The following is an 8080-nucleotide window of genomic DNA, read 5'->3' as shown; positions in this document are numbered from 1 at the left end:
GAGGATGTGCAGGTGGTCTAATAGGCCCTTAGTTATTACTCCATGAAAAGTTGGGGTGATTTCTCCATCAGGTATTGAAGGTGTTTGAATAAGGATTGTTTTAACGTTGGAAATTGGACATGTAGTGGGCTTGTTCTTGACTCGGTTGGACAAAAGGATTCCCCACTTGGCAATATACACTTAAATGATTTACTGCGCAATGATCACAAACAACATTAGTTTGAATAGCATTAACATTCATCTTACCTAGTTGTTGTGAAAGATTTGTCATCTGCACTGCGAGTGTAGTAATAGAATCAAGTTCAAAAACTTCAGCTGCCTTTCTTGGCATTGCTCTCTCTGCAAACCATTGATAATTGTTGGACGCCAATTCTTCCATAAGTCCGTCGGCGGCTTCGTGGGTCTTACTCATTAATGTTCCTCCAGTGGCCGTATCAACCATAGATCAATTTATGGGTCCCAAACCATTGTGGAATGTCTGTACTTGAAGCAAGACGTGGAGGTTATGATGTGAACACTTGCGCAATAAATCTTTGTATCTCTCACACGCCTCATACAATGATTTACCCTCAAATTGGGAGAAGATAGTAATATCATTCCTTAATTTCGCTGTCTTGGCCAGAGGGAAATATTTTGCTAAAACTTTTTGTGCCAATTCCTCCCAGGTGGTGATGATGCCCGGTGGCAAAGAATTAAACCAAACTTTTATTTTTTCCCTAAGTTAAAAAGAAAAAAGTCTTAATTAGATTACATTATCTGTCACTCCGTTGTGTTTAAAAGTATTACAAATTTTCAGGAAATTTACAATATGGACATTAGGATTCTCTTGTAACAGCCCCCTAAACTGGACGGTTTGTTGGATCATTTAAATGATGGCCAGCTTGATCTCAAAGTTATTGGCTTGTATAGCTGGTCGCCTTATACTGGACGTAACCCCATTGACCGAAGGCATCGCATAGTCCCTTAACGCCTTGTGCTCTTGGTATCATTATCAATAACAAATAACTATTTCCCGACAACGGCACCAAAAACTTGTTCCGATTAGAGCATTTTGCTTCACCTATCAAATTTCATACAATTTATTTTTCCTTGTTATAGAATCCTAATTATCCCAAGTTGATGATAAAAATCCCTTAACTATTACTATTTTCTCTTGAACAATACCAAAAATATCTTTAACTAATAACCCCATATCTCTATGTGAATTTAACTAATTGGAGGCTCATTAAATTCTTTGGATTTTTCTTGAAAATCACACTAGTCGCGGTAAGGTATCGCTACTTTCACTCAACTAATGATATTTAACCATAGAGTTTTAATCACAAATCACATATCGGTCTCATTGTGATTCAATAAATCAAACAATAGTTAGCTAGAAAATTACAAGCATTAAGAATAAGGAATAAACATTCAATCATGGAAATTTTGAAAATAAAATAACTTGAAATATAAATTGCGTGTTTAATGCTTGGCTACATCAAAACTTTAGAAAATAAAATTAGTTTATAATGAAATTAAAAAAAAAAAAAGAATAAAATTGGGGTTCTTTGTTGAAGTCGATTGATGAAGCATTCGGCTCTCGCCTCTGCCCTCCAGTTCCACCTTCTTGAAATAACACTTCAAAAATAAAAACTGGAACTCTAAACCTAAACTGAGACTCATAAACATAAAACTCTCAATCTCCGATTCAGAACTCGAACACCCTATTCATCCCACAAGTCGAGATTAAGTAGATGTCAAAATTCAAATCTGGAAACAAGATAACTATGGCTACAATCTAGCCTAAAAATCTGAAAAATAATTTCTAAAGATAGATGCTAACATAAAAGGAAATTATTCCAAGAATAACGGAATTATCTAAAATAGAAGATTCAGTGATGATATGAGGCTTGAATTGAGGAATTCAGGAGGATTTGGTCGCCAAACAGATTCATTGTGGAACTTGGATTTAGTGGTCAGCAGTAGATTGATCCTGGTCGCTAGGAATTATCCCACCGAGTAGATGCCATGTGCGCTGAATATAACTGACGTGAAGATCACAAATGAATGGGTGTGGAAGTCACAAAGACTACACGACCCTCTCCTCGCCTACCGAGTAGAAAGACTCCCGACCGGGTTGAAAGATTCCTCTAGTCTTTTCTAGTTATTGCCCACAATATCGGTTAGGTTGGTCTTTTAAGTTGGTCGTTTAGACTAGTCGCCCAATCTAACCGCCTAGAGCCTGGTTGCGCCTTCTAGTTCGCGAGTCTCCTTGTCTACCGAGAGGTAAGTCTTCCCGCCTTTAGGCGATAGATATCTCTTTGTTGCCCATGGGATAAGGCTCATTGCCCCAATCTCATCGGCTCTCTTCAGATATCGTTGTCTCTCATCGGTCTGGATCCGTAGTCTCTTCTTTGGTACCAAAATGCTCTCATTTTGCACTAAATCTTCTCATTTCTTCAAATCCAAGAAAATAAATAAAAATATGTAGAAATAAAATAAAATCAATAGTATTGAAGGGAAAATGACACTTTTCATAAATAAAGGAGTGATAAAAATCACATAAAAATAGCACTTATCAACCATTGTTGTGGTCATGGGCACGTCAATAACTATACATTTTTCATCCTGTGTTCATGGAGTGGAGAAAAACAAGTGATTTTGTACTGTAGTAAACCACAAGAATGTTATCTAATTCAAATGTAAAATAGGGCTACAATAGTAGAACTTATTTATCACCTCAGACCTACACTGCATAATATTCATCGATATACAATTTTGATGATACTATCGCACTAAAACAAATGAACTCTATACATCTGTGTCATCTAAGGAAGATGTCGAGTTGGTTGGGTGTGAGAAGCTACCACCTGCAATTAACAGGATTGTGCAACACGCACGTGGGGGGCTTAGTCCAATCCACGACCGAGTACATGCGCGTCCTTCCCCAATGCAGTGTTGACAACTGACGTGAAGTGACCTAAATGATCCACTAAGATGCTTGGACATCCTGCAACTAGTTACGGAATATGGCTTTTTGAATCCCCACCCCACGTGCACAGTTGGAATTCACGGGGTACTGAGAAGAGCATGACCTCCCAATCACGGGCCATGTAGAGCAAACTTTGGCCAAGGAACTGGCGGGCCAAGGTCTGGCCCAAATCGAAGCTCATTACGAGCTCAGGCCTAGTTTGAGAAGGCCCATTGGACGAAGGTAGAGGCCACGTCAGGTCACGTGGCCAGTCGAAGGACACACCGCATTAAATGATCCAAACCGTAGTCACGCAAGGGTCAGCACACCTCATTAAATGGGCACTCCTTCACCTGCTGCCGTCAGGGTAGTGGGGGTGCCATTCATCACCTGCCACAGGGTACATGCAGAGGAGAGGAGCGGACTACGCACGACATGTCGAAGTGATGGCCAACATGACAGGGAAAACCTTGTCAAGGGCACGACATGTAGTACAACTTTGCACAATCTATCGGCAGCAGAAGGGACCACGTCGACCAAGTATATAAGCACTCAGCGAACCTAGGTAAAAGGATCTTCTTCTTCCCTTTTCTTTTACACCTTTGGTTTGGGATATTGCTCTTGCATTCATCGAATATTGAGAATCCTCTAACTTAGGCATCGAAGGTGTCCTACACCCCCTGAGCCCCCATTCTTTTGTGAAATCAACAGGATTGCCAAGAGAACACACCACGTCACCCAGGCTGCGAAACATGACATTAACAAGGATAGTTGCAAGTATATTATCTTACTTTCTTTTGTGTGCAAAATATTTCTCTTTAGTTTAGGAATTTTTTAATGGTTTAATCTGACAACTATGTCAGTACGTAATGAGAAGCGCATAAAATCGTGTAGCATCACCCAAGGGTTAAGGGAAGCAACACATGCCAAACAAAGAGAGAACCAGTGGGAATTGTACAGTTGGGCTGATTAAAATCTAGGACAATTGTGAGCACTGACCGCCCAGTTCTTACTACTAGACCACCAATTCTATTTTTTTGAACATTTGTTTAAAAATTGTTATACATTTAAAAAAATATACAATTTATTATTGGTAACTTCTTTAAAATAAACACTATCCAGGAACATAGCTTTTTGTTAAAATTAATAAAATATTTATATGACTTTACTACAATTTAATGTCAAATTTGTTGAACCATCCATGAATACTGTAGCTCATAGTCAATATATTTTGGACTTAATCTAATGTAAGCTGATTTTGACTCAACTTAGCTATATAATGGAGTCCATTTAGAATTGCATAATCCAATAAGAATACTCTTACAACAACTAAAATGGATTACTTAAAAAAACTGAATAAATAGTTGAGATCAAGGTGGATTAATAGATTCAACATTAGATAATTTCCGTGAATTTTAAACTTCACATAGATAATATTAATAAAATGCGTTAATCTTTCTTTAAATTTGATCTTCACACAGATAATAACTAAGTCAAAAAAAGTCTGATGTACACGTAGAACTTGATCCGTCCTTTTCAGTCATATATATGGAGCCGTGACATTGGCAGGCTGCTTCAGAAATCCAATGGATTCGGGAGAGTCGGATAAGAAACGGATGCAAGGAGAGGATAACGATCTCGATTACGATGACCGTTCCTTGCCCGACGAAGACCGCGCCTTCTACGAGTGTGAAGTTGCCAAGAGCGAGGTCTGTGCCGAATTCATTCTCTTCTTCTAACTTACTCGATCACGCCTATCTTTAATTTTTTTCTTCGATCCTTCATCTCCTCCCTCGAAACGAATGATTCGTTGTTTTAGGGCTTTGATATTCCCAAAATCCTCGACGGCTACCGTTTCAATTTGATTCAACCACGCGACCTCATCGACCACGATGACATCACCTTGTACGAAGAATATACGCAGCTTGCAATCGACGAATACAACTGTCGCTTCGCGGTTGGTTTTTATTTTTATTTTTTGAAATGTTGCGTCGGTATTTTCTCGTATTTTCTTTATTTTAGTTTTGTTAAAATTGTTGTGCTACGAAGATGATTATGAGAAGTTTACATGGATGGTAACCCTAGAATCACTTGGAAGGGAAGTCTCTAAGAATTTTTTACAATCAAGGCTTCTTATGTGATATCAGATGTGGGACGCTTTGATTACCAATAACGACGATGATACATGATTATAAGGAGAGAAAGGTGGAGGTAGAGGTCTACCCCAAACTTTTTTTTGATCGGCAGGGATTTACCTATAATTTTTTTTGATTAATTTTATTGGCAAGTAAATAAGCATAACCAAAGTTCACAACAAGTGTACACGAGAATGTTATTTAATTCAAATGTAAAACAGGGCTACACTAGTAGAATTTATTTCTCACCTCATACCTACACGGCATAATATTCCTCGATGCACGGTTTTGATGATACTGTCACACTAAAACAAAAGTACTCTGTTCATGTATGTCATCTAAGGAAGATGTCGAGCTGGTTGGGTGTGAGGAGCTACCATCTGCAGTTAACGGGCTTGTGCAACACGCGCGTGGGGGGCTTAGTCTAATTCACGACTGAGTATGGGCGTGTCCTTCCCCAACGCAGCGTTGACAACTGACATGATGTGACATGAATGATCCACTGAGACGCTTGGACATTGATATGAACCCGTGGGAATGAATTCCCTTGAACCCACAATCAATTTGAAAACTCCCCAAGAAAGTCAAAAATCAAGTCAAGGATGGAGAATCTAGACCCAATGAGAACTCGTTTCAAGAACCTAGATTATATTAAAATCTAAACCCGTTGAAGAACCCGTCTCAAGAACCCAGATTATAAAGGAGGAACGCCACAAAGGTTGTGATTTACCTTTGATAAGTTCAAGAGTTCAATCAAGAACAAGAGGAGAAAACTCAACTCACAAATAAAATTCAATATTGTCTAATCCTTCAAATGAGGCTACAAAGAGTTTTTAAACCCAAACCTAATCCCTAGACAAAATAAAGCCCCTTTTACCCAAAATGACCCTTGATGAACAATACCGGCTACAGTACACGGGCTACAGTAACCTTACAGTAAATTAATGAACCCTAGTTCCTAAAAAGTAACTTTCCAGATAAGCCATTGGCCAAAATAAATCATTTAACCAAATTGGAAGCCTCCAATAACAATAGGCCATATCTCTAAGTCATGTCTTCCATAGCTTGAATCAAGTGGATCAAAACTGGTTCTTCTTCTTTCAGACCCATTTTGAGTGTTGGGCTCTTGCTGGCTTCATCCCAAGTGGATTGCATCAATCCTTGCATTGTTTCCTTGATCTTCTTGGCCCTTGATCTTGTAATTGGCTCATCTGAAACTTGCAAATGATCTTTAAGAGTAGGCCCACCTTGGTTCCTATCAGACATCCTGCTACTAGTTACGAAATATGGCTTTTTGAATCCCCACCCCATGTGCGCAGTTGGAATTCACGGGATATTGAGAAGAACATGACCTCCCAATCGCGGGCCATGTAGAGTAAACTTCGGCCAAGGTGTGGCCCAAATCGAAGCTCTTTACGAGCTCATGCCTAGTTCGAGAAGGCCCACTAGACGAAGGTAGAGGCCACGTCAGACCACATGGCCAGTCGAAGGGCACGCTGCATTAAATGACCTAAACCATAGTCACGCAAGGGGCCAGCACGCCTCATTAAATGGGCACTCATTCGCCTGCTGTTGTCATGGTAGTGGGGGTGCCATTCATCGTTTGCCACAGGGTACATGCAGAGGAGAGGAACGGACTATGCACGACATGCCGAAGTGATGGCCAACATGACAAGGAAAACCTTGTCAAGGGCGCGGCACGCAATACAACTCTGCACAGTCTATTGGCAACAGAAGGGACCACTTCGACCAAGTATATAAGCACTCAGCGAACCTAGGTAAAAGGATCTTCTTCTTCCCTTTTCTTTTACGCCTCTGGTTTGGGATATTGTTCTTGCATTCATCAGATATTGAGAATCCTCTAATTTAGGCATCAAATGTGTCTTACACCCCCTGAGCCCCCATTTTTTGTGAAATCAACAGGATCGCCGAGAGAACACAGCATGTCACACAGGCTACGAAACACGACATTAACAAGAATAGTTGCAAATAAATTATCTTACTTTCTTTTGTGTACAAAACATTTCTCTTTAGTTTAGGAATTTTTTAATGGTTTAATCTGACAACTATGTCAGTACGTAATGAGAAGCGCGTAAAATGAGCGTACATGTAGTAGCATCACCCAAGGGTTAAGGGAAGCAACGCATGCTTATTGCTTAGCTATATAATGGAGTTCATCTAGAATTGCATAATCCAATAAGAATACTCTTACATCAACTAAAATGGATAACTTAAAAAAACTGAATAAATAGTTGAGATCAAGGTGGATTAATAGATTCAACATTAGATAATTTATGTGAATTTTATATTATCTATGATCGATCTTCACACAGATAATATTGAACATAATATAATTAATAAAATGCGTTAATCTTTCTTTAAATTTGATCTTCACACAGATAATAACTTTGGCAAAGTCTGATGTACACATGGCGCTTGATTTGTCCTTTTCAGCTTATATATATGGAGCCGTGACATTGGCAGGCTGCTTCAGAAATCCAATGGATTCGGGAGAGTCGGATAAGAAATGGATGCAAGGAGAGGATAGCGATCTCGATTACGATGACCGTTCCTTGCCCGATGAAGACCGCGCCTTCTACGAGTGTGAAGTTGCCAAGAGCGAGGTCTGTGCCGAATTCATGCTCTTCTTCTAACTTCCTCGATCACGCCTATCTTTAACTTTGGCTTCATTCCTTCATCTCCTCCCTCGAATCGAATGATTCGTTGTTTTAGGGCTTTGATATTCCCTACATCCCCGGCGGCTACCGTTTCAATTTGATTCAACCACGCAACCTCGGCAACAACGAATACTACATCATGTATGATGAATATGCGCAGCTTGCAATCGACGAATACAGTCGTCGCTTCGCGGTTGGTTTTTTTAAATGCTGTATCGATATTTCCACGTATTTTCATTATTTCAGTTTTGTTAAAGTGTTGTGCTACGGAGATGATTATATGAAGTTTACATGGATGGTAACCCTAGAATCACTTG

The 8080-nt window shown here is 39.5% G+C and overlaps 1 non-coding gene across 1 annotated transcript; it reads left to right on the top strand.

The window, feature by feature from the left end:
- Positions 1 to 500: 500 nt before the first annotated feature.
- On the top strand, positions 501 to 607 carry LOC118348550. The gene has a single exon (XR_004801628.1). It is a non-coding gene; the product is annotated as a small nucleolar RNA R71 (small nucleolar RNA).
- Positions 608 to 8080: the final 7473 nt, after the last annotated feature.

Source organism: Juglans regia, chromosome 5 (assembly GCF_001411555.2).
Source record: "Juglans regia cultivar Chandler chromosome 5, Walnut 2.0, whole genome shotgun sequence".
Classification (NCBI taxonomy): Eukaryota; Viridiplantae; Streptophyta; class Magnoliopsida; order Fagales; family Juglandaceae; genus Juglans; species Juglans regia.
The sequence above is the reverse complement of the archived record's forward strand: the minus strand, read 5'-3'. Positions and strand labels throughout refer to the sequence as shown.